The sequence below is a fragment of the Gymnogyps californianus genome, chromosome 4 (assembly GCF_018139145.2).
Source record: "Gymnogyps californianus isolate 813 chromosome 4, ASM1813914v2, whole genome shotgun sequence".
In the NCBI taxonomy this organism is placed as follows: Eukaryota; Metazoa; Chordata; class Aves; order Accipitriformes; family Cathartidae; genus Gymnogyps; species Gymnogyps californianus.
Window position 1 is genome coordinate 53,867,069 of NC_059474.1, and position 25,249 is coordinate 53,892,317.

At 39.2% G+C, this 25,249-nt stretch overlaps 1 protein-coding gene across 9 annotated transcripts in view; it reads left to right on the forward strand.

The window, feature by feature from the left end:
* Positions 1-25,249, forward strand: part of BMPR1B (bone morphogenetic protein receptor type 1B) — a 265,710-nt gene that overhangs the window by 92,164 nt on the left and 148,297 nt on the right. For all 9 annotated transcript variants that reach the window (XM_050895611.1, XM_050895614.1, XM_050895610.1 and 6 more), the window contains one exon: positions 16,930-16,991. The gene's annotated coding sequence lies outside the window, so the exon portion shown is untranslated. The remainder of the gene's footprint in view (positions 1-16,929; positions 16,992-25,249) is intronic.

The following is a 25,249-nucleotide window of genomic DNA, read 5'->3' on the forward strand; positions in this document are numbered from 1 at the left end:
AGAGGCTAAACCCAAGAACAAGGTCAGACATTTTTTCCACTTGGAGAGCTTGTTGGAATAAATTGATTTTTGTCTGAATCTGTCTTTTACTCATGTATCTTGTTAAGTGTGTTACGTCAGAAGCAGCCTGTGAACAGCAAAGCATCCAATTCCTTTTTCCTATGTTTTTGTCAGCAATAGTCATCTTTGGAGAGTGTACAGAACACTTCGGCTGCAGTAAAATTAAATATAAAAGGACAGCCAGTCATATTTTGAGTATCATTAGCAAGGTCTACTAGTGCTGGTGGTACTTTTTTTTTTTTTTTTTTTTAATTTTAAGAACTGTTTTGCCACTTATCTGTTACATCTTCCAAGTGCCTTCATTTCCCTGGACTTCACTGCCTTTCATTCAGTATATTTGTCTAAGGCAAGATAATTCTTGCACCATGCCTTTCACCTGCCCTTCTCTTATTTAAAAGGTAGCCAGGTTTTGGCCTTCAGAGTATAAATTAAATGGATTGTGTTCCCTAAAATTGGACAATTTCTGCTAGCTACTGATTGAGGATAGAAAGATTAAATAAATAAATTCAGAGGCATTAGAAAAGTCCAGTTTTGCCAAATGTTGAGCACATTTTGTGAGCACCTTGGTGTCCTCAAATCCCTTGACATCTATAACAACTAAATCAGTTAACTCTTTGCTGAACAGCATGCTAGAAGAATATATTAAGAATATATGTAGAAAGGTTGTTGAGGTTTCATTATTTGCAGAAAAGCAGAAAGCATGGCTTCTTTTTTTCCATAGTGCTTTCCATTTGAGGCTAATGGTAGAAGTAAAGAAAAAAGTAAATCTGACTTTTTTTTTTTCCCCTCCCAGAAATCAACAATAAATTATATTTTCTTTGGATGTTTCTGGATTATTCAGTCTTCACAGAATTAAGAGGCAAAATGTTTAGTAATGGCAGGAAGACTCTTCCACAGAAACAGACTTTGCAGACTTCATGATTTTCATTTGTGGTGTCTGAAATTTTCTCATTGTTTTAAGAGTTCAATAATATTTTGTTTTCCTATAAAAACACCTGCCCTCATATTTCATCAAGTATGGCAGCTTTTGCAGTGGGAACCATTTATTTTGGTGCAAACATCATAATCCATGCATTTGAAGTGATGAATTTTGTTAAATCAACATTTAGGAAATAGTTGCCTATAGCAGGAGGTCCTCTTTAATGTGTGAATTATAAACTGGGAGGTCTCTTTTCTGCTCCAATTTTTTTCTCAAACATATTTAATCCATAAGATTAAAAGGTGAAAATGAATTCTTTGTACGTTGCTGAAACTTGAGAGCGCAGTCAAGGAGTGAAATTATCCAGAGTTTTGGCAGTACCGTGAATTCAATAATACGCTTTTTGTAAAGCATTCATACAGTACCCTCTTTATCTTTAATGTTTCCTCACAAGAGATTTCAGTTTTGGATGTGTATTGTTTCTTATGATTTACGCCAAAGTGCAAAACCACTACTTGATGTTTTGGACCAGAGAAATTCTATAGAGCAGATATGCGGAAAGTAAGTTCCCCCATGTGCTCATCTGGTGGAGAAATATTGACAGATTGGACAAGGTGGCTTTTGTAAGGCTCACTTTGGGTGAACTGCAGTGATGGTGAATGAGCAAACCTCAACTGGACACAAAGCACACTGAGAGAGCCAGCGAACAGTTTTTTGGGTTGGAGCTTTTTTTTATGAGGTGGTGATACAGGACAAGGACTGCTGCCTTTTCAGTAATTTGGGTTGTAATCCTTGGGCCATCCTATAGCTAGTTGAGATGTTATTTGTAGGAGTGTAACCAAAAATCAGAACTGTTACGTGAGACCTTCAGTGCCAGTTTCATGTTTGCACTGAATCCTTCATCAATGCATACTGTTTGTTTGCCTCTGGTTTTCCTTAGATAGATTCTCTTCTAACATCACATTGTCCTGCTGCTAATCCTGGCCAAAGTACTGTTGTTATCTGTCACTTTATGCAGACTTGACCAAGTTCATACAGAAATCTTTGAGCATGTTTATAAAGAAACAAATTCTCTATTTTTTGTGTGAACCTTCAAGATTGCAAAGTAGTCTGTATAAAAAAAAAAAAAAAGCAGGTTGTCATTGAATTCAGGAAGTGAAAAGGAACATTCCATCTGCTAAAAAGGTTAGTGTATACATAAAGATGGTATTTACACAAGAGCAATAACTCTGCTCATCAGTGAAATGGGTTAGATTATGACAGTAATTAGTCAAGCTCCTCATCTGCAGTAAACTGTCACATATAGTGGTAAATGTGGACCATGAAGAAATGGCCACATATTGCCTGCTCAGTAAACCAAAACCAATTTTCAAGATACCTGGACAGGAAACTTTTTCCTCCAGCATTGAGATACCAGGTGGTATCAAGCTCATCTGAATGTCTTTAGTTTCCATAAAGAATTTTCTCATTCCTCATAGACCTTCTTCATTATTAACCGTATCAGAGATAGTAGTAAATTATGTCTGTGTTACACTGGCTGGAAGGGATTTGGCATTTTACTTCATGCAGGGCAAAGGTTCCACGTGTAAGTGCCACTTCATTGACACTGCAGCTTTTCTGTATTTTTTGGCAGTAGTTTGGTGTTATTAATTCCATTAGTTAGCGACAAGGATGTTACTCTTGTCCTAGAAGATGAAATTTTGCTGAAATTTCTGAAAGTAACATTTCCAGCTCCCGATGCAGGCAGTAGCATTGAACAAACAGAAGCACAGCCGGGCAAGCTGTTTATCCTGTATGTGATCCAGCAGGCATTGTGCAAACTCTGACAAACCCTGTGTGGTTTTGATAGAAGGGAAAGTAGTGAAGTGCTCTAGCAACTCTGCTCTGACCTTCCTCCTTAATCTAGTTGTACAGTTTGTTCCTACAGCTAAATTTCTCAAGCAGTGCAATATTTTATTTCTGATCTTTATACTGCCACCTGTCTTCCCGTCTGTTTTTGAGGTCTTCCCCTGCTGCGTATTTTTCTTATCAATAGTGTTCCTTTCCAAGCTGTATTTCCAGTCTGTGAGTATGTAAGGGAACTGAGTAAACTCTCCTTTCAGTGCTTGCTCATTTGCAAAGGTAATCCACTTTGCCTGAGACATGCTTGCTTTTGCTTAGCATATGATTAAATTTGACTCGGGTATCTTCCCTGAGATCACTCACTCATTTTAGCTGTTGGTTTTTTTCCCTAAGTGTCTCAGGATTGTTGTTGTTGCTGATTTTTATTTTTTTTTTTTTCCCCCCTCTGGCTTCATATCACTCATGCGCTACCAAAGCAAACTTGACATTCAAGTAGGATAATGTTATCAGTTTCATGTTGTTCTGTACTGGACACATTCTACTTCATTCTCCTCCTGTCAGCAACAGCAAGTCAAGCAGTCTGTAAGTATTCAAGACAATACAGTAAATGAAAGAGAAGAACGGTGTGCCTTTTTTCTTCTTTATTTGTATAAATAAAACCTTTTCACTGCTGATGCAATGTTAATGTTAACTTTCTTTTGTAAAGATTAAAAATACAGCTGTTGCCTAAAGGATCTTACCTTTAAACTTCAATTGCTCTTTTTTTGTATCATTTGTACAGTCAAAGAAAGTAAGACCAGAAGAGTGTGTTGAAAAAGTTGTCTGATCCTCCTGTATATCACAGACCATTGTACTTCTTGCTCCTACCCTGTATTAAGACAGTAAATTGTATGTGACTGACACGAATTTGTACTTTGCTGTTGTGTATATGTTCTGGAAAGGTTTCTGATTCTTAATCTCTTGGTATCAAGAGCTGAAGAATCAAACATGACTGGCTTTGGCAATTTAGACCATTGAGTAATCACCCTTTCTGGAACTTCTATCCATAGCTGAGGGTTGGTTTGGTGGGTTTTTTTATGCCTTCCTCAGATGAAGGTAAGGTTGGTGTTTTCTTCCAATGGAGGCACTTCGAAACGGCAGTAAATTCTGTTCTCGGAGCTCCTCTATAAGTTAAACAAGTTGAACTTTTAGTTGCTTACTCCAAATCTTTTTTTGTGCTCTCTCCAATTTAAAAATATCATTAAAAGGTGGGCCACAAAATTTTAAGCTGATTTTGATATTAGTAATCCTGTATGTAGAAACACTTCAACTTGGTTCAACTAATGGAGCCTCTGGATCCTGAGGAATACAGATGTTCTCTGTGCTTACCGTCTTAGGCTTTTAAAGGATAAACTTGGTGTTGAGCAGTGCTTACTCAGAGCTGGAACTTGGAGGCCAGTCACTGGTTTCTGTGGACCCATGTCTGACTCCTAGTCCTCCATCTAGCCCAACTGTTTTATCCTAAACTTACTACTGAAGGTGTCAGACTTCTGGTTTAACTCCTTCAGGGTACAGGTAAATGTATGCAGAGAAACAGGCCCTTTTAGGAGGCTTACAGTCTTACTTTGGTAGCATGAGAAATGTGGATCACTTAAAGAGAAAACAACCCAAATTCAGTGACTTTTTCACTTAACTCTGTTCTTTCTCTTGGTAGTCTCTGGCGGGGTCCATCACTGTTTGTCTGGAGCGGGTGTCGTCTTACCTTATTAGGATTTATCCTGAGTTAGTGAAGTTGATTCTTTCCTTTTATTTTATTTACTTTTAAAATCCTCTTTCAAGTGGTCCTCTAAACAGCCCCAGCAGCTGACCTGAGCCTTCTGCCCGTAAACCGTGTTGCCACAGGACTTTTCTTTGTAATGCTTCGGCTGCATCTCTCTTGCCAGCTGCCAGAAGATCAAATTCCTGATTTGCAAGCACCCAGTAACACAAAGTAATTTAAAAACTTAGAAGGGTAGCGGTGGCTGTCGGGGAGTATCTTAGGAAAAGGTTTACCAGGTTTTGTTTTGTCCTGTGTGAGAACAAAGCTCACCTATGTATAGGCTTTGCAATTACAGGAAACAGCAATAGTCCATTTCAAGAAAAATAAAGGTTTCACATCTTTGAACACTTCTCAGTGTCTTTTCCTTTTGCCAGCGTGACAGTTTGTCAGTCCCATTTTCTTCAGTGCTGAAAGTCTCGGTGTTAGAGATTTTGCCTTCTGATGTAGCTTAAGGAAATCTTTGAAGTAAGGTGCATTAGCATAAAAACTCTGGAACTTTTGGTTGCACTTGGGTCAGGATAATAAATGTTTGTTCAGGTGGTCTGTCTTAGAAGTGAGTGTTTTTTGCCTTGTCACAATACATTAGCTATTGTGCTATATTTTTGTTAAAACACTTGTCTTATTTTTTAAACCTGGGCTTATTATTTCTAATTTCTGTTCCCCCAAATTATGTATCTTGAATGTTCTTTTGATCTCGCCAGCTTTAAGTCGGAATGAAAGTGTTCCTCGTGTGCATATGAATGTCTCCCTCCCTTGGGGGAGCCCTCCCTGACTGGCAGAGGAAATGGAAACGGATCAGTCATCTGTCACTTAACGGCGTTAAAGATGCCGTGAGCTTTATCTCTTACTGATTCTGATACAATGCTTGTTCCAGTTGCATGGCAAGCATCCACGTTTGGTAGCTGGTATCTAATAAGTCACGTTTTTGTAGGGCTGGCCATACGGCCTCTACCTGGACAGTGAATCTGAAGTGCTCTAAATATTGCAAATTTACTGTGTGTTGATGAATTGTGCAGTTGCTCGGCACATATGCAATAAATTTGATATGTAGAATTTTTTTGATTAATTGCACGTATATAAGCCATCTGTACAATGATTGTGCATTAAGTAAGGTGCAAGAGCCATTCTTCAGGACAAATGGCCAAAAGCATATTTTCTGTTGGAAGAAAAAAAAAGTGTTTTGGAAAATGAGAACACATTTAAACTAGCCAGAATGTGCAATAACTTCATTTTTTTTTTTTTGTAAGCAGAAAGAGTATGAACAGAATGATACTGTATGGAAACAGAAGTTTTAAAGGTATATTTTCTTAGGGAGTTTACTAGGGACAGATGATATTTCCTACATTTTGTATGTGTGGTTTCATATCAGATTTACTTTCAGGTTTTAATAAAATTAAATTGTGCTGGAAAAAATCAGCATAAGAATGGTCCACAATAGGAAGTCTGTAGGACGTGTGCACGTGTCAGAGGGACTCTATCATTTGCTTTTCCTGGTTCTGCTGCATTTAAGCGCCCATTTGCAATATTGCATTAATGTAGGGGTTTGGAGTGAATTATAAAAGGAGTGGATAACAGCTTGCTTTGGCTGTAAAGCTGCACTCTCATATTTTTGGCAGTAGGTAAAAAGGGCTGATTAGGAGAATCTATTTCCTGTATGTTCAAATATAAACCAGATACTCAGTCATGAAAAAGTCATTCACTGTTTCACTGTTTTCCAAAGACTTTTTTTTTTTTTTTTGGCCAATATGAAATGGTAGTTTGAGTGGAAAACTGGACAATGTGTTAGTCCTTACACACAAAACAAGCATCAAGAAAAGGTGACTGTATTAATTCCTTCCTTCCTTCCTCCCTCCCTCCCTCCCTCTGTGGATTCTGATTGTTTCTGGCTTTAAACAGATGAGATTCCCTAATGACCATGTTAGTGCTTTTAATCTTTCAAAGCAGGATTGAAAGTGCAATTACTGTACGTGGATATCAAAAAGACTTCAAGCAGTGTTTTTGATGCTCCAGGTTTCATATCATTTTTAGAAATGAAGATCTAATTCGTAGCAGTGGGTGTTTTATATTCTGACTGTTGATGCTTGCACTTTTTTATGGTCATCCCTTTGAATGCTTACATTATCATTCATCTTTAGATATGAGAGATCAGCTTTTTTCCAGATCCAGTGTGTAAGGGCTCCTTTCTGGTGGTGTTCTTCTCTTGGCCTGCTTAGAGCCCCTGCTGTGTTCTCCTCAGGCTGGTCAAGTGGTGGTTGCTCTGAGTAGCAAGGGGAAGCTGTGAAGAACCTAGGTAAACAGGCAAGAAATATATTCTGGGTGACAGTCAATTACACAGTGATAGTCACATTCTGCTGCTTATGTCGTGCTGGTGAATTATGTAAGGGGGGTTTGGATGACAGGGTAGGGAAAGTCTCATAAGCGTAGGCCTATATGTCCAGGGAATCCGTTTCCTAATGAGGCTCCTTGAAGCAGAAGTACCTTGATGCTCCCTGCAGTCCTGCAGCCTTTTTTCCAGGCTGGGATCCTGAGTATCCAGTGTAGCTGACCAACAGGTCCCCGTACAGTGGAGAAGCTGCACCCCGCATCACTGGGGTCTGGGAGCAGGAGCAAAGCAAGAGTCAGGGGTGCTCCATAACCGTGGGCAGGGCTGCTGGCTTCATCCCCATACGTACTTCTGTAATGCTCTTCAGAGCGGGGGTCCTGCCTTCCCCTCTGTCTGGAAATGACTAATACTCGGCACTGCAGGAAACAGTAGCAGAAATCTGCAGAGCTTTTGCTTAAAGAGAAGGGCCATTACATTTGTACGTAATGGAAGAAAGAAGAGGTAGAAAGACCCTCAGTATTGCGCATATCCCTCCTCGAGACAGCCTTGGACTGCCTTCCATCTAGAGAGAGTTATAATTGATAGTCCTTTATCTAAGAATAGTTCATTAAGGGGACATTGAATGGTACTGTGCCAGTGGCAGCCGTGTATCCCTATTACATTCGTGTTGCCTCCCCAGAGCACGTAGTCCAGGAAGCTTTCTCTGCCATTCTGTCTTACTGATGGGCTTCTAGCTGGCTAACCTACTTGCCTTGCCTCTGATGGTTTAACACACCAAAAAAGGAGAAAAGAGTGATCCGTTATATCAATGTTCACTGTATGAACTGTGACTTGACATTGCAAACTTCCTAATGGAAAACGGCGTCCCAGAAGCTTGCAGTGAGATTTGGGGCTACAGGAGCCTGTATGGTCAGGCTGGCTGTGGTACCTTATGGGAGCTGAACTCTTTATACTGGTGTAGGTGGCTCCTGAAACTTTTTCCAACACAGGCCCGCTGTTCCCATTAAAGGATTTTTATGGGGCTCCCTATGCATCATATCTTGCACAGCTTACCATATTGGCTCTTAAAAGTGGCTTTGAATATAATGCCAGGGCCCCCCAGCAGCAGCTTTACAGGCTATCAGCGAGCTGGGAAGCCCCAGTTGGCTATCCCCATGCTAGCGGAGCCCCCATGCCAGCTTTTCCAGCTAAAATGATGCAGCATCTGTTTTGTCTAGTTTAATTAAATATAGCTTCCATGCTGAATAAAGTAGGAAGCATTGCAAAGTGCCACAAGCTCTGGTTCCGGAGGCGCCTCCTCCTTTTCGAAGGAAAAACTGGTTATAATGGAACACCAATGCCTAATACCCCTCTGTACTGCACCATCGGTGCCTGCGTAATGGTTTTTCACGTAGGCCCTAAAAATGAAAACAAAAGCTTCATCATCAAGGTAGCTTCTATTTCTTTCGGGATCTCTGGCATAAAGCTATTTTTTCTTGCCTCCTGTTTTGTGGAGTTGTTAAAAGCCACAAATCCAAATATTTTGTGGGGAAATCTGGCACTCATTGCATATACATTGATTTATGTATAAGTGCTCCTGGATGGGACTCATAAACTCATCAGTGGTCCTGGATCATTAGATGTGAAATAATGTGCTCAGAACATTTTTTCATTATTTTTGAGACCCAGGTAGATGCCGTAGCCTGTAGCAGCTGATGGTGGCTCAGAGGCAGGGTGCTGGTGGGTAGCACTGGGCAGCAGCCTTAACTCCACGGGCGCTGCCTGCCCACGGGGGTAAGCTGTGTCCTGGCGCTCGCTGTATGTAGCTGAAGTGCAAAGCGACCTCCAGCAGCCTTAAGACAAATCCAGCTCTTTTTAGGGTAGATGTAAGGGGAAGGGTGTCCCGCTCAAACATAAAAGGTTTCTTGTGAGCGGCAGCGTTGAGAGGCACGTATGGATGGATAACGCAGCTTGGCCTGGTTTTCTGCTGCCTGTGTAGTTACTTCAGTGCACAGGGAAAGCAAGTGTGTAAAACCTGAGCATCTTACTGCATACTAATTTTAAAAGTGATGAAAGGATGTACCAGCAAGTGATGAATCAGGCACTTAAAGCACAGCACAGCTTGGTTTTTTTAGCAGTGACAGGGACTGAATAATATGTATTTTTGTTCTGGAGGCTAAATGTTAAAATATGAGGGGAATAAAGCTGAATGCTATATAAATACACAGCATTTTTTTCCCTCAATGAACAGAGTTAAAATTCAGCTGCTTAGTAAACCCCATTTAAAGATTAGAGCACTGAAGAAACAAACACTATACAAGCTTTCAATATAATAACAACATAGTCTGGCTTCTTTTAAAGGAAGAAAAACCACCCTAAAGATTATATGCAGGTGAGAAACTTCCTAAAACAGAAGTTTGGTGCTGTGTTTAACTTAGGTCTGAAGATGAAAAGCCTCAGGGAGACAGGAGAGGTCGAGTACAAGCAACTCTATATCTAACCAGGCTGCATCACCAAAGAAAATTTGGGAATTGGTAATACAGTTTTGAAAAGACACTGCCAAGGTAAATTCTTTTCAGTGTCATTAGTAAAGAAGGAAGAAAGTGTTCAGTTGTTTCATGCTCACCATCTGCCAGTGTTGTGTTTCTATTTGATAAGAATTTTCTACTTCACATTGCTGCAGTTGATATTTGGAGGGAGGAAAATACAGAAAATAAAAGACAGTGTTAGATGGGAAAGGGGTGAACTTAAGGATAGGGCTGGAATGCATGTGGATCCTTTCAATGTGTGGGAAAAGCCAGGCAGGACTCAGTGGTTTGATTTAGACCCAATATCGTGTTTTGAATAGCTTGCCCATAGCAAACCAGTAGATCATGGTCTCTGCTTTTGGTTAGTGCTTGTCCTCCAGATCAGAATAGCATGTCGTAGTGAACTTCCAGATGTGATTTCCCAGGGTGATTCAAAGGCTGAAAACACTTCAGTGAGTCACAAAGCAGGGTGTCAGTAGCCACGTTTTTCAAGATCGTTATGTTCAGGCAAGAGCCCGGAGAGGAGGATGTAAAAAGCTACCCTGCGGTTTGATTGCAAAACTGTTGGCTCCACATTCTCGTGAAGTCTGTGTGTGAATATGGCTGGAGCCTGACGTCTTATAGCTCTGTCACGTCTACACGTTTTCCAACATCTTTTTGACACAAAGACTAAAGGGAACATCAGCCAACATGTGGCTTGTGTTATTTTTGCATTATTACTGTTAGGATTTTGTATGTTGACTAATCTGTTATTGCTGTGGTGTATCACTGAAACAAAATGTGGCCTTATTTTGACAGGGAAACGTATGTCCTGTGACACAACTGCTTTGTGATGTGTTGCACTGCCTTGTTAGTTTGATGTTTTCCATTAATGTGAAAGGGAAGAGGAGAGTGGAGTAGGGGAGCAGAAGAATAAGAGATGTTCATCTGGCCATGAATTTTTCCTCTCCTTGAAAGACTTTCATGTCCTCTACCAATTAGTCGCCTTCCCTGTACTACATGATGTGCTTGCCCAGTTTAGCTGGCAGTTCGGACACAGTTTGTTCCCGCTGAAAAATCACTGCAGGCAAAGCAGCTCCACCAGTCTTCCCGGGCTGCCCTGTGGGTCGCTTGGCTGCCAGGCTTGGGAAATAGGAGTGTGTTCTGGGTTTAGCCAGAATATAAAGATCCAGGCATTTTCAAGTAAGTGTGATCCTGCTTATTTTCAAGTTACCAGGTTTATTTGAAATAGCTTCTATAGATTACTTCAGATGGTTTTGGGTTTTTTGTGATGTTTTTTGATGTGAAAGAACTCAAATTTTATGTTCTCTGCCCGATTTGCTGAGGTTTCATGATGCAGGTAATTTATGGACTTTACTGGAGATGGAGATTTATGGAAGCAAAAATTTATGCAATTAGATACTTTAATGTACTTCTGTTTAACTTTTAGAGAAAAAAATCACAGAAGTTATTTGAACAGTTGGTAAAAGTTTTATGATGATATGACTATGATTTCCCAGTCACTAGTTTCACTTTCACTGCGTTGTTTTGTTTGCTTGGCTGTTCATTTATTGATCTGCTTTTATTCAGTAGGAGCAGCAATCATTATAGACATTCATTTCCAATAAAGATCTTATGTTACTCTGTTAAAAACAAAACTTTACCTCCCAGAAAAACTCTTCTAAAAATTTCTGTCTGAATAGAAAGTTTGAACAGCTGAAAAAAAAATCACAGCACTATATGTATAGGGTGCTTTTCCAGGGAGGCAGAGGAGGTGTTCATTTGGTAGGGGCCCTGATATCTTCAGAGGAACCTTAAAACGGTTGTGTATTTAGGCACTCTGATTTTCTTTGAAATGAATCTTTTTCTCGTAATTTAAAAGAAAACTGTGCATAATACAGGCTCTTAGCCAGCATGCTTACTGTCCTATGTTGGTCTTCATTGGGCAGAGAACAAATGTTTTACTTCTATGTCAGAGCAACATCTCATGCAAAATAGTCCTCAAGATGTGACCGAGACTGCTCATGTCATAGCATCAAGCCAAGAGCGCACGTCATTGCCACCCGGGGTGTGAGGTTTTAGCCAGTATTTGGAGTTGTGTTTCAGTGGGCAGGTGGAAGTAATGATGAAAATAAGAATGTCTTTGATGCCATATTTAGCAAGTGCTCTTTTCCTAAAGCGGGAAGACTAAACAACAGGAAGCAGTTTCCTCACTTGTAATATGAAGCTTGGCTGCACAGCCAGCACCATGTCCAAAAACGTGTGTCTCTTTTGCAGGGAGGAATAAACTGTTGATTTCCCTGCTGCCTATGACTTCCCTGTTGGCTTTGCTCCTCCATGCAAGTTTAATGCAGGAAAGACACCTGGAACCAAGTCAGCTCTTTATCCCTTTAGGTACATCTGTACTATCGCAGTTGGAAGAGCCTGAAAACCTCCTGTCCCTCCTAGGAAGCTTATGCTTTGACTGTGCTCAGGGCAAGCAAAGTAAATCCCTGAGTTAGGGAAATCTGGCCATGGACTGGAGGCTATTGCATTTTTGTCCCGTGAGTGATGTGCTCCAAACCCCTGATAGTTCCCATTATGAATGTAAACCAGATCACACCAGGTGGCCCAGAACTGCAGAATTTTGTCGAGTACATCTGTCAGAGACAGCAGAAGTGTAACATACTGTTCATGCTGGTCTTTGAGTGGTGGTTTTCATTGTCTCAGCTGGCATTTAACAAAGACCATTCTAATCATCCTCCATTTAGTTTGGTGGCTAATAAATACATCAATTTCGGAAGGGGTAGTGTTTGCTTATAGTCACACCTCCTCTAAGACATTGAGAAGATAAGCACTGAAAAGTAAGGACATCCTACTGGTCCCACTGGATGACTGTTGTCTACTTAAGAACTACTCACCTGTGGGATTCAAATACAATAGATCTATCCTGTAGACCTGAGCCCCTCAGTTATATGCCCTTTAAAACAGGGACCCAAATGGGTCCCTGTTTTTTAAGTTGGGTGTACATTTGCTTCCCCTGACTTGTCATCTGTTGTCTTTTGGCACATACTGTCTATACTGTAAATCTAAACCATAAGTGAGTTACGAAAAGAGGTGAGAGAGAATACTAATTCTATAAACTCAATGGAAAATTTTGGTTCCACGTGTAATATTTTTTCTTTTGTGTTTCTTGTGACTAAGAAAGCAATGGTAAAAGACATAGTAAATGTACCTGAGTTGTGTACATGTGGATGAGCTAACGTTTGCAGTGACTTGGAGTTGTGGACATAAGCTGCTATACGCTGTTGAAGCTTGAGTCTAACAGTGCTGTCTCTTTTTTTTCATGCTTTTTGTATCAAAACTATGTTTGGCATATCATGTTTTGGTTGAGGTGCCAGTTTGGAGTTCAGTAATGCGGCGTGTATGTATTCAGAACAACAAGGGTCAGGTTTTGCACTTTTTTTTTTTTTCCTGACGTTGAAAGGCATCTGCAAATTAGTCTGAAACCTTCAGGGATCCCCCACTGTTATTTTTCAGCCATGAATATCTTGCTAAAATTTATTCAAAGTCAGCACTCCATGTTGAGTTGCTGGTGTTGTTGGATTGTTCTTCCTGTTAGGACTTGCTTGATTTGAACAAACAGAGTGCGGCTACCTCCCAGTGACACCCAGTATACCAGTGACTTGTGGTTATAAGCATAAGGGAATAGTGCAGTGGCAAACGGTGACTTGGCATGTTATGCTATTCATGTATTTTCTAGTGGCTGGATTTTGAAATCCTTCTGTCATCCTGGAGGATGTACACAGACATCTCCCAAATAGTGACGTGTATAAACCCACCAAAGTAATTATTAGGCAGTGCACATTCATGTGACTACTATAATGCTTGTAATTATGTTGAATATAGTGTTAGGTACACATATTTGTAATACTTGAATAATGGAAAAATCTATTCCCTGTATTTTAATAGCTTATTAGCTATTAAAATTCTCTAGTATTATATATACTAGGTGTGTATTTGGTCTATTTTCCATAGACATATGGGTAAACATACAGCATGGGTGTTCCTCTCTTTCATAAAGGAAAGAGCAAATATAAAGAAATTCCTCTTTCATTTATGCAGATAAGTTTCACATCAGTGGGTGGAAGGGAAAAAGCTAAAAATATTTTTATGCCTGTAAGTTAGATTTCAGTTAGCACAAGCACTATTGTGTGTGATCTCTTAATTTATGTGTGTGGCAAACTCAAAGGTGAGATGACCCAGATCTGATTGCGATCTTGTATCAGTGTAAAGCAGATGGACAGTGGCAGCTCCCCATGCAGCCATGATGCTCTTGTCGGTGGAAGTCAGCCCGAGATCAGAATCTGAAAGATTTACATATTCTAGATAAGAAAGCGAAATGTTATATTTTGAGTTGCTAGTTTTGAAGGAACTGTAAAAGAAACCATGTCTTAGCTGAGTTTCTACTTGTCCTCAGTTTTCTACTGTCTCCTTTTCTTGTGCTGTGAAGTACAAGGAAAAACTAAGCTAAGACATTAGTGTAAAATAAAAGGCTATCCGGTACTTCAAAAAAGGAACCTACTCTGACCAGTCCATCTACTACTAGTGGGGCATACAACTGGGTCTCTGCAATAAATGTACCACAGGGTGCCTCAGGTCCTCTGTGAGCAGGCAAAAAGGGATTTCTGAACTGAGCGTGGTCATCGTCACTGGAGACAGCATTTGTTGTTATGGAGAGTTCTCCTCTGTGTTCAGGATAGACAATAAGTATACTAATGTGATGAATTTTTGGCCTTTTGACTTTTTCAGGATACTGGTTTATTGTAATGGAGCACTCACATAAACTTGTGCCATGTATGCATTTTTCGGATGTTACTGGGTAAAAATAGCTGCAAATTGCCAAGAACTGGCTTCTGCGGTATAAATGTGAATTTCACAAGTCTATTTAAGGTTAAATTAAACCAAAACCAAAGGAAAGACCTACAAGGTCTTTGTTTAAAAAAAAAAAAAAAAAAACAAACAACCCACAAAACAAGAAAAAGTGTGTTGTGAATGTTAGGCTTGTGAAAATCTTAATATAGGAAATAACATTCTAAAAGAAACGAGGGTCTTATGCATCACATCTGAGCAAAGGCTATCCTCAACCTAAAGTCCAGAAGTACTAGATTTTCAGGAGGTGCCTTCTGAATGTGGATGAGGAACCAGGCAAATCAGTTAGCCAGAATAATTAATAAAATGTTGCTTGGAGGCATAAGGCAAGGTTGCAATCCAACAGGACTTTAAAATTATGCAAGCTTTAAAAGGATGATAAGGTAATACGAAAGTACTGCAGCTGATTTTATAATTCAGTTAGGCACCGGATTATACTTCTTGTTGTACCGTTTCAAGCAAATAACTGAAACTCTAGGCTTCTATTTCCCATACATGAATACAATGAGACAGTATTTTTTACTTTCATTAGAGAACTGAACATTGTATCTCAAAAATTTCTTCTCTGTGATTTATTCATATTGTATGGGTTTTTTGGGTGGCTGGTTAAGCTATGTTGTCTTATAAGCATCTTTGTGGAAATGTTTTCATGGCACTATGGAAACAAAGATCTTCTCTTGAGTCCCAAATTGAAATTCTTGCATTGCACATTTGAGCAACTTTAATCTGTAACATAGCTTAATGAAAAGTTATCAAGGAATATTTTAGTTATTTTATAGAGAATACTGAAGAAACAATTTTGTTTGTTTGTTTTCCTCAGGTTATTTCTACTTTCAGACTGTGGCACTGCATTACTGTGGATCTTATTAATGTCATCTTACATGAATTTTTCAAATTTCCATATAAATTATGTAGTTTTATTGCAAATGGTTGGGTTTTGGTTTTGTATTGACTGACTGTATAAAATCTTCCAAAAGTGTGAATATATGTTTTTAAAATATTACTGAACGAACTATTTTGTAATCTCCCTGTCTTTCTCCTACATACATCCTCCAATTTTACTAGAGGTAACAAAAAGTTATGCTAAAGGAATTTGAACTTGTTGAGACCACCTCCCATTTCTAGGTCTGTGTTTGATTTTGGTCGTATTGAATTCGAAGCAGAAATTAGCTCAGTGAAGGAATGTAGTGCAAGAGCCTGGATCTGGATGATTGGCTTTCCTCCCAGTTTTCCCACACCAACCTAGACCTCCAAGATAGAGATCCCCCTCTCTGAAAATGAGACTCGGACAAAGTGCAAATTCTTCATTTCCTGAAATCTCCTTGTTTAGGCCAACAAACATGCAGGTCAACGTGCAGGTTGCAGAACCGAAACTGAACACCAGCTCAGTTTCCCTGGATCAATGAAGTGTAATTTGAGGCTCGTGGCTGCCTATCCAGCTTGGAGAACCAGTACTGAGAACAAAGACTCAACACTAGTTCCTTCAGATATTTGAGCAGTAAAATAATGTTACTGCTGTTCTCTTCTGCTGGCGTTCGGCTCAGTGCTGCGCTGTTTAGGTAGGCCAGGTGTAAACTTGTCATGATGGTTATGCCAGCAAATTCTCCTAGAACAGAGGCAGCTTGTGCTGTTCCTATGTAGGTAACTTGAAGAAGGGGGGAAGGAAAAAAAAAAAAAGGAAAGAAAAAAAAGATTTCAGCTCTGCAGATGTTCACATAAACTGTCTCTTACAACAAAGCTTCTTGGTCTGACTATAAGTCAGTCTCTCTATAAAATCAAGTCAGCAAAGAGTCCTCAGTGAACAATAAACAAAAAACTTTACACAAGTCTGGCACCAGATGCAGATTAAAGAGCAGTAGATGTAACTGGCTGTGATACCTAATGGTGTTTTCAGCAAGACATATGAAAGATTAAACCCATAGCTTCTGCCCTCAGTGGGAGATGGTGCATACGACTGTGTGCTGTCTTGACTTGAATGTCTTTGCAGTGTGACTGCTGCTTTTTGGATGGGGGGCCTTTTTTGGTCAGTAGAATCTCGAGCTCATAGTGTTTTGTTTAGCTGCATTTCAGGATGCTAATTAATAATTAGGCTTCACTGAGTGTTCACTAGGATGTAATCAGATCCGTATTTTAAGTGAGTATGGTTTTTTGTTTGTTGTTACTGAAGAGCTCATTAGAAGTTGATGGGTGTTGAATGCATCTGGGCCCAATCATGCACCTCTTCCTGAAGTGCCCAATTCAATTGATCGGGTTGTTTAGTGACAAGAAATACGATGTCAGCAGGATCTTAATTATTTAATCTATCTAACCACAGCATGAGCATTATGAGTAATGCATAGAGGTAGATCAAAACTCTTACATCTCCATGTCTGAGCAGAAACACTGGAAAAGGAAAAAGGTACCTCCTATTAGTGTGTATAGGCAATATTGTACAATTACTGCTTGACATGTGTCTCCATAAAAGATGTGCCACACCATGATAATAGTTAAAATTTTATCTGTCAGTTTGCTCAAGTGTGATTGAACTATAATGCTCATGTTAAATGCACAATATCAAATGTAATTGAGATATCTTTCTTCTCTTTTGCAGATTACACCATCTTACTTAAACTGCAAGACAAGAATATTTCTTGAAAATTAAGAGTTCTTCAGGTAAGGACTGAGTTAAGTCATTTTCTTTCTCTAAAGACCACTGCTTTTAATAAGCACCAGCATGACCCCTTTAACACAGAGGATAGTTACTGTTTGTGAACTACACTTTGAAAAGCTGAAGAAAAATCACTTGAGATGCTCACAGTGATACAGGCTGTAGTAAACAGGCTACTTGAGAAAGACACACGTATGCACATTTGGATGATCTTACTATTTTGTATGCTTGGTACCTGGGATGTCTTTCAAGAAGGGATTGCTAAAGAATTGTCTTCTGACAGAAAAATGGGAGACAGCTGAGAAAGTGGCTGGAGGTAATGGGCAGCGGTCTGACACTAGGTTTTAGCAGCATGACTCAGGTGCAGGCTGCTTGTCATTGTCCAGCTCGTATTTTCAGAGAAGCATTGGTAGACATAAACTTCATGTTCAGGAAATGTCCCTAGTCCCCTTGGGGTTATTGCTAAATAATAGCGTGCCCAGCAAGTTAAGTTGTCATTCTTTGACTGATGTCTCCCCTGGGATAAGCAAGCAGTAGTTCTGCAGAGCGAAAAATCAGCAGCTCTTTGTTTAAACAACCTGTTAAAACTCCTGCCTTGTGTTTAAGAAAAAGGATTTGAGGCTTTTCAGGAGGATTGTTGAAAGATTAAATAATTACTCTGTTCATTATTGGAAAAGCCCCAGTTTGCTGGAGATGGTGCTGTAAAGCCATATAGTCACAGCTGACATAAAAATAAAATGTGAGAAGTTTTGCCTTGTCACGTAATGGGGTGGGGGTTGTGCTTATTTTACTTCTAATGCAGACTGGTACAATGCAGGTAAGCAGTTCGCTCGACTCCAAGTAAAGGAGAGAGAAATATGTTAATCTGATAGATGTTTACAAAACATATGAAGATATCCTTTAAGTTATGAACCGTCAGTCCGCTTTTCCAAGGTAATGAAAACTTTGTGAGCTGTTTAATCTACAGAGCCCTTGCCATCCTTTCAGTTTCTTCCATTTATATACATCTATTTCATCTTACAGCTTATAAACAAAATACAGGAAGTTGTTGAAATTGGATAATTAAACATTTTTCCATACACAGATAGCTCTTCCTGACTGCACCATATTCTGTTACCTTGCCTGAGTATCATAAAGAGCCTGAAATTGAGAAATTATGTTGAAATCCCTTTGGGTTTGCATTCTTGGAACTTTTCCTAGAGCAATTTCACGACTTAATTTGCATTTGGTGTTAGAAAATTTATAAGACTCTGGTGCTTTGTTACTTATGCCTAGGTTTTGAAAGGAAAAAGAATGAATGCCTGTTAACTTTAAAATAAAATTGTAGCCTTTTCTTATAAAAATGGACATGTTATCATTGAAGTGCCAGTAAGTTGCATGGAGGTATTAAGAAAATAAAAAGCTATGTGTTATCTTCCAAAGCTTATAACCTAAAGAAATGAATTAAGCATAGTCTTTTCTATGTTAATCTTTATATAGGAACATGGTATATAAGAATTTCTAAGACCATTAAAATGCTATTAATTTTCTGTATTCTGTCCCAAATCTTTGTCTTGCCATGCCTGTAGAAAATGATTATTTTTCTTGTTAGATGTTCAAGCAGGTTTTAAACTGAGTTTAGAAATATTTCCTTTTACAAGAAACTTTTTATTTTTTTGCTGTTGGTTTTGAATTTTTTTAAGGTTAGTAATCTATTTACCATATGTGACTACATGATAGCAAATGCTGGTCCTGCTTCTCCAATATCCTAGTTTATTGTTTATCTGCTTGAATCTGAGTAGAAATGAGTACAAAGATGATAATAGTACCAATTCACTTGCATGGATCTATACATTGCATTTGGTTGTACATCTGCATAAATGTAAATGGCTTTACTGCTTCACACTGAAGACCTTCTGAAGGTCATTAGATTACTCTGTGCTTAAAATGTCTCCCTGGGGGAAAGGGATACCTTGAACATCTTATATTATGTTCCTAGCCAGTTCAATCATTTTAGAAAGAAAATGTACTAGTAAATTAAATACAGAAAGAATCATGAGTAGGTCCATGCTTTTTCTATGTAATTCCTGTACTATTCCTTGTTTTTAGAATTATACTTGAGTAATACAAAAATTTTGAGATGGCATACCCTGCATTATAGGATTCTGCCTCTAAAATGCTACAGAAGATTGTCCACTCTTTCAGCAGTAACTTTTTAACACTTGACCATTTATAATTCAAATCAAGCTTTGAAGTTTTAGTGACTACTTAAATTTTGAATACCCTCCCTTATGCGATGGTTGAAGTAGCTCCAGTGAGTTGTACTGGTTGTCTGCCACTGCTTTACCAATATAGGGAATTGTTGTACTTCAAAGGCTGTATATAAATATTTTATTTGTATATCTGCACTATCATTTATTACTGGAAAAATCAATAATAAATTATAGGAAAAAGTAATAAAATGGCTGGTGCTTCGTGCATTGTGCACCTGAAAAACCCATTTGAGCTTGGTTTTGCTTTGAGAAGGACTTTAACTTAATTTGGTTATTCCACAGATATTTATTCTGTGGAAAGAAGAAATAATAATATAATAATAAGAAGAAATAATAATATCAAACCTAATAACTTCAGCTGAAAGCATTTTCTGCTAATATTTCACATGGAACCAATGCAGCTGAGATAAGGATATGGCAATACTCAGAAAACTGTTGCTCCTCAGCCTGGGCTTGAAACCACTCTGATTCTTGAGCTGACTCTTTATTAGGTCCATAGTGAGTTGTCTTAGAGAGCACAACCACCTGAAACCTATTTCTTTTGGGTAGGGGGAACCAGGGAGGAAGACGACGGAGGTAGTTCTCATGTGGTTTAGCTTCGAAAGCTGGTGTCACAGATAGGGTCATGAGAAAAGTAGCTGTAGTCCAAGGGAAATAGGAGGGTGAGGGTGGGACTGGGAGAGGAGAGTAGAGTATTCCCTTCAGTGGCAACTTACTGTCGTCTGAGCTCAGCAGTCTCATAAAACTGTTCTTTGCAAGTCGGTGAGGAATCCTCCAGTCTGCTGAGCAGGGCAGAACAAAGGGGCGAGTGTCTTACTAGTGTTAGACCCCATGAAACATCTCCACCCCACTAGCTCCTAAAGAAAATACTCCTCGAGCCTCCCTCCAGCTCAGAGCTCTTTTAAGACTCCTGTTCTTCCTCCTCCTGAATCCTTTTGGCAGATTCAATTTACATCACGCTCTAGGGATTTGATTAATTTCCTATTATTGGCCCAGTCCTGCAAACCTCTGCACTCAAAGTTGGCAAGCGTGCTGTTGCATCTTGGTATAGATGAGTTCTGCTCCTGTACATTCAACCTATGGCATGTTTACTGTACGGGAAGATACATCAAAACTATGTTTGCGTGATGAATAAGTGGCGCTAGAATGTGAAATCTACCCTAGTAACAAAGTGAATAAATTTACTCAGTATAGAACTTTTAAGCAGTTTTTACCATATGCCTTAGTATCATAATTTTAAATTAGATTTGCTCAGAATGGAAATCCAGATTCAAGCTGACATCATAACATATGACCTCCAGTAGCAATGAAAATTGAAAACATGAGACAAGGGCATTAATCACTGAATAGTTTATAAGCTTGCCCTGAATGTTCATCTGAAATGTTAACGCTATTTTATTATATCTAATAACAGCTTAAAGTCAAAATTTATGAATACTGTGGGGTGCCTAAGATAAGGCATTCAGGCTCACTTTATTGTACTCTGGCTCAAATCTTTCGAGCCTTTAGTTAAGTGCACAGAGCTACTTGCATGCCTAACCCATTGCTTTTAGTGCATGCCTAACCTATTGCTTTTACTGGAACTGGAAACGTGAGCAAGATAGTAGGGATCTGATTTGGCAGCTAGACTTGTGGGAACTCAGAAATTTGTTTGTACATACCCAGTTGCAGGAGGAAGTGTTAAATTGCCTCGGCGTGGGCGTGTCTGTGAAGTTAGGGTCGTTGTTTTCTGGGGCTTTTTAGTTTGCTTGGCATTTTGAATTTTGGTTTGGAGTTCTGCTATTATTTTTTGTAGAGATAGTTGTAGTAGCAGTGTTGAATGTAGTTTAACATGGAGTATAATGAAAGCAATTTAACTTATGTATGCATAACTGACCAGGGCTGTAATCAAACTGATCTTTTCAGATGACTTGACAGAATTATCACTTTAAACCAATTTGTAGTTTCATTAATTTTTTGAGTCTCAAGGTATTTGCATTCATTTTGTTTGTTTGTAGCTGGTATTTTATAATTAACAGGCACAAAATTTATTTGATAGTTTGAAAAGAAAGAAATTTAAGAATGTCGTATTAACTTTCATTTGATCTCAAATTTATAATGCTTCCTCTATAATATATTCCCTTTACATGTGACCTCATCAGTGTATCCCAGAATATTCAAAATTTGATGTCATATATAGTTGACTTCAGTGGAGTTCGGAAAAATACAAGGGAGGGTGGGATCATTTCTTTCCAAACTATTCACGGCTGCTATTGAGTTGAAGATCTCCTCTCTTGTCTTGAAGAATATAGCTCTTGCTCCTTCTGCCCTCCCAGTATACAAGTTAAAACTTTGCCTGTGATATTTGTGTCTGGTTTGTTTTGGCCTGTGTATTTTTATTATGACTTAAAAATATTAAACATGATCAGTCTTGCTTTACTTTTCCAAATCCTGAATATGCAAAAAGTCAGCTTGAATGTTTAAAGAATGTGGGGTCAAAATATGATCTCATATTAGCAGAAGTATGTGCATGTTGTGCTAAGTACTTTTGCATGTGTTAGGAAGACATATTTAGGCCACCATCAGAAAAACTTTTCTAATGAAAGCCTTAGGGAGGAAGGCATAGCTTATCAGAAATGGGACAATATAAAGATAATTTTTGAGACACCCAGATAATCACAAAACGTACCTCTCTTCTACCCCAAACCCTCCTCTTTTCAATGTACCCCAGGGAAGAGAAGCATAATGTTTGAGCAAGCCTTGGGCTGTGCCATTTGGAGTGGTATGCAAGTAAGCTGCAGCAAGAGGTGCAAACTTGCTAGGGCCCAGGAGTAGCATCATATAAATGAAGAATATCTGAATGCTAATTATATGTCAACAGAGTGCCTGGATGGGACTCCCATTAGCTGCAGGCTTTAATTCCCAAGTTGGAGGTGGGGGGGAAACCCCAACAAAACACTCTTCGTAATGAGCTGAAGTTTATACCTGGTGTTTAAATGTCTCACTTGTCAATGGAGAATCTTTTGCTGGGAGAGCTTCTTTGTTCATACGTAGATTGAGCCAGTGATTTCAAAATAGATTTAAATGCTTGTATAGGTGAAAATGAGCTTAATTGACAGTGAGCTGGTTGTGGCTTTTGTATTTTGCTTTACTGGGTAGTTGCAGTAGTAAACTGAATTTATTGAAGTAAATCTATTAAATGACCTTAATTGCCTGTTCGCAATAATATTTTTAAGGAACTCCACTCTTTGCCTATTTTTATTTTAATGTAAGTTACGTGGTGCAGCTTGTATACACATATTGTTTGAAGGCTTTGAATGGCTTGCCTGTCTGATTCATTTTAATAGATTCCAGCCTTTTTCCATGACATCATTATTGTAACAGACTTCCTAGAAAATATGAACAGCTGCTGTGTATTTTTTTCCTGTGTTTTATCTTAAAACTGTAGCAGCTTTTCCATTCTCTACAAATGACAGCAATAGGCTTGTCTGATGTAAAACAAAATGAAAAAAAGTCAAAGTAAGGAGCTGCGATACTGTTAACAGGGCAGTAATGTAACAGGTCCCCATGTATGAATCGTTTCATAATGCAATAAGGGATTACTTATGCTGCTGTCATACTGGTCAAAGGTTGGTCCCATTTCCTTCCCCCCCTCCCCCTGAACTAAACCGTGCATCATTAAAAATGATGAAAACAGTATTGTACTCAGCTTCCTGGCCCAGATGGCAATTTGCATGAAGAATTTTATTCTATTTTTTTTTTCCTAATACCATTCTTATGCAGACTGTGCATAAATTCTTTTCAGTTCTTACAGTTCAGGTCAAGGAGACTTGCTTTGTTTTCTCTGCGCATCCTGGCATTCAGGGATGGTTTAGAGGCCACTTTACATAGAGCCTAGAGTATTAAATAAAACTAGGAATTCATCAATCTTGTTGTTACACCTAATTTTCTGTCTGGCTTCATCTGTAAATAGCTGAAAGGTGTCAAAGAATGATGTGGGCCTTTGGATTGTTATATTGCGTTTTGTCTGGAATACTTTGATTGGGGGTTTTAGTATCTTTTAGGTGACTTGTACAAACCAACCTTGAAGTCTGGTATGTTTCATTCAGCAATATCTGCATTTGATTTAACAAAAATAGCAAATATAAACAAAATCTATCCTTTACATGGCTCTAGGTAGAAACATGCAGCGCCATGCAAGATAGCGAGGTGCTTGTAGGTCACTCCTGCCATCCAGCAAGCCAGGAGTTAACAGCCAACTTGGGTCTTACCTGGGTGCTCCGGCTGGCGTAAGGAGACAACATTGATTGTTGATGGAAAAACTGCTGCTTAGAGAAATCTGCAAAATCTACTGTAAAGTCCAGCTTCTTGTTAGCTGGGGTGGGTTGCACTTAATGGTTCTGCAACCAGGGTTCAACTTCAGCCAATCTTTTTCTTTTCTGTGTTCCTCTATGATTCTTTTCAGACTTGGCACCTGCCTAGAGGATCCAAAAATCAGACTGGGTTATTGGGGAAATGCTCAACCCATGTATTTCAGTATATGGTTCCAGCAACGCGTGAACTGTGCTGCCCCCAGGGTTGTCTGATCCCATGATAGGTTGTGGCTGTGGTGCTCAGCTGTACTCAGGGATGTGTGGTTCAGAGGTGTGCTGAGTGAGAATCGCCATAGAAAGTTGGTCCCAGCTGCTGTACGAGAGCTCAGGTGCCAGTTTTGGGTGTTTGGTGTCCAGGAGTGCCCGGCAGGCTCCAGCCCTGCGCTGACTCGTGCGGGAAGCGTGGCCAGTCTGACTGGGGGAGGGTGTGCTGGAGCCCGGCTGACTTAGAGACCAGCCAAGCCTTATGATGTAATATGGCCATAAGACGACTCATCGTCAAAGCTGTTATCTCAGTCCTGTGTCTTTTGGGGTCCTTTCTCCCTTCATTTAAAAGTAAGACACCTGTGTATTGTCTCCTGTGTGGGGAAAAAATACAGCAACTAAGTAGCTCTCTTCTTTGTGAGGCAGGGAGATGGTTTATGCCCCAGGTAGGCGACTGAAAAATACTAAAAGAAAATCGATACTAACCTTGCAATGAGAAGCTAGATAAGGACAGGGCTACATTGTCCCTGTCTGTGGTGTTCATCAAATGGTGCCCATTTTGTGGCTCCATATAGAGAAATAATTTCATGAAAGAAATAACTAATGCCTTCTGGCGATTATCAGTTACAAGCCCTTCTTCATCTATTAGGAACTTTACAAAAGACTGCTTGACGTGTTCTCCATTCAGGTCCTAAAGCAGACTTGAAAGCACATAATATATAAATAATAGCAATGCAAATTATTATTAGCCCAGATGTGGCAGAACACATGAAAATTACCCTCTGTTTCATAACCACGGAAGGCCTAAACCAACATGTGAGTATACAATGTGACTGATGCCTACAGAAAAAAGCTAAAGTCATTCCTTCAAATATTTGATGCGCTGTGGTACCCAGTGACTAATGGTTAATGTCCGTGGCTTCTGTGCCATACAGCTCTCTGGGTAGGAGGACACCTTCAAACCACACACCCCCTTTTGAAGGTCAGCTTGCACCAGGGTGGTACGACTAACAAAAATGCAGTTTACATTGAATGAAACAATTTCTGAAAGTCTTTTTTATTTTTTTTTGTCGTCATCTTGTTTACATTGAAATGAGTGTAAAAAGTCTGATGTTCAGTGGAACAAAATCTGTGTATCATCTTTACTTAGTTTTTACAGGTAATTAGAAAGCAAAGTAAAGAAATAGCATGTTATGTAGAAAGTATTTTGAGACTGTAGTTCTTATCATACCACTCATGCTCTGAGGAAAGTGTCTTTCTCATTACCCTAAAATTCCCCAATATGGGGAAAGCTGTAGGGACTTACTTGTACTGATTTTAGCTTACTGTTTTTCTTTTTTAAAGCATACAGAAATAAATTTCTTCCTTCCCCTTCCCTCAACCCCCATATCATTTTAGAAATTATAGCTCTTTGGCATTGCATTTCTAGTCAGTCTGGCATATTTCAGGTGTACA